An 8,135-nucleotide genomic window follows, 5' to 3' on the forward strand; every position below is an offset into this window, starting at 1 on the left:
TTTCGTCGAAAGCTTGAAGTAGCGTTACTAGTTTTGGTTGCTGACCGAGAAAATGAAACAGATTGTGCTTCTGACCGTCCCTTTTTGGCCTTGAAAACGCGATAACTGGATGTCGATGTCTTCAGAAGAAATGTAGGTCTATGTCTTAGTTTCGAAATGCTAAAAATTCACCTCAATCCGATAAGCGTAGCTCCAGTTGTGATCAAAACATTAGAGGGTGGCAAAGCTGCCTTTCTTGTTGCTTTCCTTTTGTTCCCGGATGCACTTTGCTTTGATAATGGCCGTGAGGAACCAACTTTGAACCAGCATTTCCTCTAATTTCCAACTTTGTAAGCTTTCATAAATGATAGCTATGGTTACCCTGAGATTTAATGGCTATATACAGCTCCACAAGTAGAGTTAAACTAAAGCAAATGAGGGGAAAACTCATGATAATTATGTACCTAAATTGGCTTCTAATTACTTAATATTGTCTTCACAAATATTTTAAAGACTATAAAATTTGAGGGACTGGTGTAGTGGAATAAAATTTAACTTACAAATAACCTAGAGTTTAATTAATTAAAAAGGGGACCAATGAAGTACTCCTAAGCCGTAATCTTAGAATCTTGAGTGGAAAATGATTCAATCCTAAAATAAATATCTTATAAATTATTAACTTGGGAAAACAGGTATAATTCTTGATTAAAACAATAAAGTCAATGAGTTTCAAAATAAAATGATAAATGAATATTGAATATATTATATTTATACTTTAAGGTCAAACTAGAATCTGTTTTAGCCTATACGGAAGAAATGAAACGTTTGCTTGTCTTAATCCTTGTACATTAGATTGGAAATGAGTTAATCTTAGCTCAAGTGTTTTATATGATATTAAAATTTGGTGTATATGTACATTAACCTTGTTTTAAAGCTACCAAACTTAATAATCTTGAAGACAAACGCAAGGAAAGTTGCTAGATTTTGGTGTTTCGTTTTATAAGCTTAGAAACTTGGGTTTTAGTTACTTAAACCTTAAATTATGTAAGATGAGTGGTTGTATATAAAATGAATATTCATTTTAGAATTATTAACTTGTACCAGGAAGTAGCCGTGAACCAGGAAACCAACTCGAGACTCGAGAGTAGTCATTTGAATCTTTGGTGAGTGTTTTCCGAATTTATGTGTTAAACTGCTTATGTGTACCTAAGTGCAATTATATGGCAAATGTGCTTATTATGAAATATTGCTAAGTGATTCATTGTGAAGTGTTTTCAATTGTCCCTCGCCTTCTAAGTCGAACATGTACTTTATCGCACTCGACTTAGTTGAGGTTGAAGGTTGATAATTGATCAAGTGATATTGTAAGTGTGCATGACTGTAAGCCATGTGTATACCTTATCACACTAGCTGAATTGGGCCCCAAAACCCTCTGCTCAACGGACTATTCAAGCCAGCAAAGGGCTTGGTCGGGTAGGACGGTAGCTTTGGGTAAGTGTTTCGGTATACTCGAGTATTACCACGGAGTAGTAGATTACTGATATTGATATGGCCATCCAAGTGAGGGAAGTGTTTATTATTTTGGAGGTTATAAGGAGGAGTTCAGTGGAGTGTGTAGTGCATTGAAGTGGCTCTAATGCGAGCACCGTATCCTTTTAAAAGTGATTGTTTGGTGATGTGCTTCCTCAATTGCTTAATGAAAGTGATTGTACAGTGAAATGTGCACTACTCGCTTAATTGTATTGATTTAAGTGCTTATTGATTGTTGCTTGAATGGAAACCTCACGAGCGTAAGCTCACCCTTTTAGCTTTGTTTTCCTTACAGGAGTTGGAGATTGAAAAGTGATTGGATGGAATTGGAAAGTTGTTTTGGAAAATTCCATCACTATGCGTATATATTGGAGTCACGTTTTCTTTTGTATTTTAAGATGGTTGAATCTTCTGTTTTGAGTTGATGTAATATTAAGAATGGATGTTTAGAACGTGTATTTTGTTTCTTTTAGTGGACAAATCTATGTTTCAAGCTGATTGGAGTGATACTTAAGAGTGAATGTTCAGTTGTTCAATGATAATGTTATCTCTGAAGTTAATGTAAGTGAGTGAGTCCTGGCGAGAGCCAGGTAGGCGATCCGCTAACTTCTAGGGTAGGCCCTAGGAGAAGGTGGGGTCGTCACAATAAAAACCTCTTTGCCACAAAAATCACCAACTGTAATTTTAGCACAAATAACATTCTTACTCAAACTCTTTATTATGAGTCTGGTTCCATTGCATAATATTTCAGTAGGATCAAAATTTCTTAAAAGAACTATTAGGGCATTGGGTTTTAACAGCAACCTATGTGGAGGTAAGCTACTAAGTGTAAGAGTATTCAGGAGATCAATATACTCAGACTGATGATTTTGATTCAACGTTTCATCATAGCTTAAGTACTCAGTCAAATCTTCTAGAAATTTTTTGATCAATTGACCATTTATTTCATCTACAAAGTTATTCTTTGTAGTTAAAATTGCTCTATTTTGTGAGCAATGCAGTTTCTTTGAAGAATCTTTAAATTTAGGATACACAATATTGATCAGCTTTTCAATTGCATCAGTGTCATTATTATAGTTAACTATAATTGAAAATGGAAGTTTTACCATGTCATTCTCATCTATTTGTTGTGTTCCATCTCAAATTTTTAGAAGAAACTGTGTGAATGAAGGATCTAATTTTGCTCTCATGTTCTCTATTAATTGCAATTTTTCTAATTTGTGCCATAATAGAAAATTTATCAAACATTCATTTATCATTTCAGCTTTTGTTCCTTTTCAAACAACTGGCACTGTTTGTCTAAAATCTCCACCAAACACAACTACCTTTCCCCCAAATACTTCTTCTGAATTCACTAAATCTCTTAAGAGATCATCTAAAGCTTCAATTGCTATTTTTTTAGACATTGGTACTTTATTCCAAATTATTAGTTTTGCTTCATTGATTATTGTAGCTAAAGAAGTTTGTTTACTGACTCGACATGTTGCACCATCAAAGATGTCTGTTGAAATTTTAAATCTGGAATGTGCAGTTCTTCCACATGGTAAAATGGAAGCTGCAATTCCTGATGTAGCTGTAGCAAGTGCAAGATGGCCTTTGGATCTAACATCAGCTAACAAAACTATGTACAGGAATATTTTTCTTGTACCACCTGGACAGTCAATGAAAAAACACCAAGTCTATCTGAGTAAATTCGCTCAGATATGACTATTGTGAAACCCCAAAATTTTACTTCTCTTTATAGCTCTTATTTGAACTTACTTGCCTTAGATTCTTGGTTGTTTTAATGGTTGAATTTGAGCCAAGGGAGTGAATTTTGTTAAGAAAAGTTTCATAATCTCAAGTTGTTAGAAAATCTAGAAATTTTTGTAGGAGACTCTGCGCAGCTTTGGAAAATTGGCTATAACTTCGTATAGGAAAGTCGGAATTGAGTTCCGTTTGTTGCGTTTGAAACTAGACTCATAGATCTTCCTATGGTGTAAAATTTAGAATTTGATTCAATCTCCATAAATTTCAGAAAATTGACAAAAATTGACTGAAAATTCTGCCCTGCACAAGTAAACATAGGAATGTTGTAGTAGTTTATTGCTCAATTTGGACCAAATTATGAGCTGAATTTCTTTGAGGTGTCTTCTAAAGATTATTAGTATTTGAAATCTAGTTTTTAACATGCTAAGTTGTATGAATTTTTTATATTTATAATTCAAGTTATGATTTTTCTAAAGGAATGGTATAAGTCAAGGGTTTTTGTGCATACTAGACATTTTGGTGTGTTTTTGTGAGAACCCGAAATTTTTTTGAATTTCTAAGCCTTATTTTCTTTCTCTGTACCCGTTTTCTACATTTTTGTTATTATGTTAACTTTAGAGATATTTTTATAAGTAAATACAGTTTTTAAATTATTTTTCTAGTATAAGTTAGTTCATGAGATATTTGAAGTGTATAGTGGACGTGGGACCCGCTAGTGCGTTAAGTGCGGTTAATTCGGCCAATTAGGTTAAGTTTTGCATTAAGGGATTAATTTACCAGGTGTTAGGAGATAATTGAAGGTTAGCTAGATTGATTTGTTAGGAGAGACAAAAAGATAAGTGTTAAACCTAAAAGGTGCTAGGTGGCGCGTTTTGATTGGAAGGTGGACTTTGACTAATTTCTTTCACCTTTACTAAACATGAATTTTGACCAATTTCATCTTTATTTTTCTTTCTCTTGGCCGAACAACATAGAGAGAAATGAGAGAAAATTCCTCAACTTTTGCCTTCTATTCTCTTGCTTAATCTCTTGATCCAACCATTTAAACTTCAAATTCCTCCGTAAAAACCTATTGCTATGTGGGATTGAAGAAGGTGGTGGAGTGGTTTTAGAAGTGGAGGTGCTAAGTTGCCATCTTTCTTGAGTTGTAAAGGTAAGGTGCTAAGAAATCTCCTTTTGTTAAATTTCTGATTGAATGGAGATTTTTCTGATTTTATGGGATGATTATGGTTTAGTCATGGTATGATAACTTGTTATGGTGTAAAATGGAGCTTGTATATGTTAGTTAAGATTGTTTGCGGAAAATTTCAGTTTTGTGCGGAAATTTCAGCTTTAGGGTTCCAATTTTCCCTGTTCTGTCCGGCTTTCTTTGAGCATGTTAGAGGCCGAATCAGGCTTAGGTTAAAACATGAAAGTTGTATAAAATGACGTTAACTAGCTGCCTACAAAATTTCAGCTCAATTGGAGCACTTTATCCTCTGAAATGACCGAAATACCCTTGACTGCCCATGAACCCTGTTTCGCGAACAGATTTCTGTTTTTGTGGACTTTTCCATTTTTGACCATGAAAATGCATGATTTGGCTTTGGAGGTCTTCATAAGAAATGTAGGTTTATGTTTTGACTTTGAAACGCCATAAGATTCGTTTCAATTCGATAAGTGTAGATTCAGTTGTGCTTATTGTACCGAAAGGTGTATTCTATATTTTATAATGTGTATGTGGTTGGTTTGAGATGAATTGGTGTTGCTTGAAGGATGGAAAAGTAAGGAAATCTAGGGGACATGCTGTCCAAATTTTGGGAATGTTGGATTCTTTCGAGTTTGGTTTGATTTGGGATATATATATAAGATAGGCTTTAGGGGTTGTTCGAGCCCTAAGTTTTCATAATACCTTTTTGTTTCCGAAATCATGTTTTGCATACTTGCATGAGTAATTAGTTGGCGAGACCTACGACTTGTAGTCGAGCCTCATTTGTGCATTTTATTTACTGGAATTGTGGCTATGGGAACCATAATTATTTACCTTGGCTATTCTAGGGTTTCTTGGTGATTAGAGCTCTACCTTGGTTGAACTCTGCTTTAACTGGTAAGTGTACCACTCCCCTGAATTGTTGTTTAATTGGTTCATCTATACTTGAAATGTGTGACATGGATAACTATGAACTCTATTATTCTGAATGAGACTGGCGGGATTTTTTTATCAATGCAAGTTTAATTCCGATTTTACACCCGTTGGACTGCAAGTATACAGGTCGCAATTTGTAGTACAAGATGTGTATCGGGTCGATCCCACGAGGAGCAATTTAAACAATTACTAAGCCCTTGTTTTCTCTATTATTTAGATTTACAATTAATTTGAGCAGAGAAAGTATATTGCTATAGTCTACAAATCTGATATACAAATCTAGTTTAACAAATGCTGAATGCAAATAGAGAAATTTCACTTAAGGAAGATTCTAGGGATGTAGATTCCACTTATGGCATAAACAACACGAATGAATGGATTTACTTCTTGCTATTATTCTTGTTTAACCAGAGATTCATTTCCAAAGTTTCCAAGTCTCATTTTCATGATGAAATGGCCTAAAACAATATAGATTTCCCTATTTTCATGGTGAAATACTACTACTGCTCTGTTTTATTTCATGAAATGCTAAATAATCCACCTAAGTGTATCTCTATTTTCATGAACATACAACTCAAGCTCTACTCATGTGTTTCCATTGTTATTACCAATTCTCATTGAACAATAACAACTATAACCAAGCTATTGGCGATTAATCAATAACAAGTAATCACAGCTACACAAGTAGACAAGTTAATACAGGATATAACAAGTGTAAATCACATTCAATTCATATTATTTAGCCATAAGTATCATCTACTCCCTAGATAAAGAAAATCAGCTACTCATGAATGATTCAACAATCAAACTCACAAGTTTATTAATGCACAACATCATAAAGTACAAGTATAAGAAAGATAAAAGAAAGCTTAGCCAATTGAAGGTGAAGCTCTCCAATTCCTGCTATGCTCTTGCACAATATGATTACAAGTGAAAAACTCCAAGAATGCTTCTCCAAGAACTCCTATCTAGAGAGAAAAATGTTACAAGCAGGAAAACTAGCTACGTCTGGTCATCTCCTACTTCTCCCTTGTGTCTCTGCACAAAAGGTGGTAGAAAGGCAATATTTTCTCCTTCATGATTTCAACCACTTAGATTTTGTAAAGGAAGTCAAAAGATATATTGTTTTGACTTCTCAATAACTCATTTTGTCTTCCTTTTTTGTTGCAGAAGCATGCGCCACCGATTTCTGTCCCTCAAAATAGCTGGAAAAATTGTGAGAAAGGTAAAGAAAAATGGTTGTGCCACTTGCTGAGGAGAGAGACAGATCCGAGCCTCGGATCCGAGAGTGAAAATGGATCCGAGCTCGGATCAGTGGATCCGAGGACTTCCCATGATGGATCCGAGGTCAGATCGTTCTGACCTCGGATACACTCCTCCAGAAATACAGACGAGGGCTCGGATCCCTCCTGTTCACACGGATCCGTGCTCGGATCCGTGTTGATCAATTTTCCAGTTTTTTCACTTCTTTGCTTTTTCTATATTTTTGCTCCCAATTTCTTGTGTACTTTGTCCTCTGGATGACCCTTACATTTCTTTCAGCTCGTGCATGAATTTCATACTTCAATAACCTTCACAATTTCACAAAATTAACGCATTAATCCACTCATTTATCAAGTTTTGAACCCTTAAATAAAATTTAAGCAATTATCACCAAAAGAGTTCAAATATGACTTTAATCTTCTCAAAACATACCAAAAATTCATGCCAAATTTGTACAAAATGTACGTTAAATATTCACTTATCACAGACGAGAGTGTACTTTATCACACTCGTTCTCTTGCCCATACTGAATGAACTGGAATCTATTACTTGTACTTGTTATGTACTTGAACTTATTACTTGCGCTTGTTATGAGATCGTTTGGAAGTGTGTACAACGATCTTCCTGTTAAACATGACCTCAACCTCATGTGTAGTTAATTAAATCGAGTCAGCAAGGGCTTGGTCGAGGTAATTGACAATCCATGGGTACCTGTTCTTGGGGAATCTTTGGGTATTGAGACTCTTGATTCCGGTATACTCAAGTATTACCATTACTGTTCCTGTTTGGCGTTTGGGCCCGATAAGGGGTATGTTTGGTGAACGGAATTTTGGCGTAAGAGGGGTCTACGGACATGAGTGTGTTATTAAACGTTGACGGAGAGTCAACGAGGTTGGATCAAATATTGCAACGGGGATTTGGCTCCCGATAGCCACTTGTATCCTTTAAATGGTGGTGTTCGTTTATTTCTCTTACTTGATGTGTTTATGTGCCCTAAAAGTGTTTTCTCATGGTTTCAACTGTTATACTTTTGGTACCTCATTGAGCTTCTAACTCACCCCATTCCGTTATCCTTGTTTTCCTTACAGGGGACCACTTTTTGGAACTGTGATTTTGAAGCATAAGTTGAGCTAGTTTAGATATTTTGTATAGCTCCTCCATGGTTGAAAACCCTAATTGTACTTGGATTCAAATGTTCCCTTTTGATTTGTAAAAATACGAATGTGGTTTATAAAAGCATGTACTCATGGTCATGTGTTATATTTGGTTTGTATATGTCCATTTCAAGGATTATATGAAGTTACTTGTATTCGACTAGGTTTCGGGCGGATTGTGACGTGGCAGGTACTATTTACTTTCCGTTTCGATTTCCATTTTCTGTTTCGTGATTTTTGCTTTGTTTACGCGCGCTACTGGATTCCAGCACGTTTTGAGTTTTGTATAACCGTCTTAGTAGTCTTGGCGAGAGTTGGGCAGACAGTCCGCTAAC

General features: G+C 35.4%; 1 long non-coding RNA gene across 1 annotated transcript; it reads left to right on the plus strand.

Annotated features, from left to right (window-relative positions):
• The first annotated feature begins 219 nt into the window (after window positions 1-219).
• LOC113703092 (uncharacterized) lies at window positions 220-1,250 on the plus strand. Its single transcript, XR_003451352.2, has 2 exons — window positions 220-329; window positions 1,084-1,250. It is a non-coding gene; the product is annotated as an uncharacterized lncRNA (long non-coding RNA).
• The last annotated feature ends 6,885 nt before the right edge of the window (window positions 1,251-8,135 follow it).

This window comes from Coffea arabica, chromosome 8e (assembly GCF_036785885.1).
Source record: "Coffea arabica cultivar ET-39 chromosome 8e, Coffea Arabica ET-39 HiFi, whole genome shotgun sequence".
Classification (NCBI taxonomy): domain Eukaryota; kingdom Viridiplantae; phylum Streptophyta; class Magnoliopsida; order Gentianales; family Rubiaceae; genus Coffea; species Coffea arabica.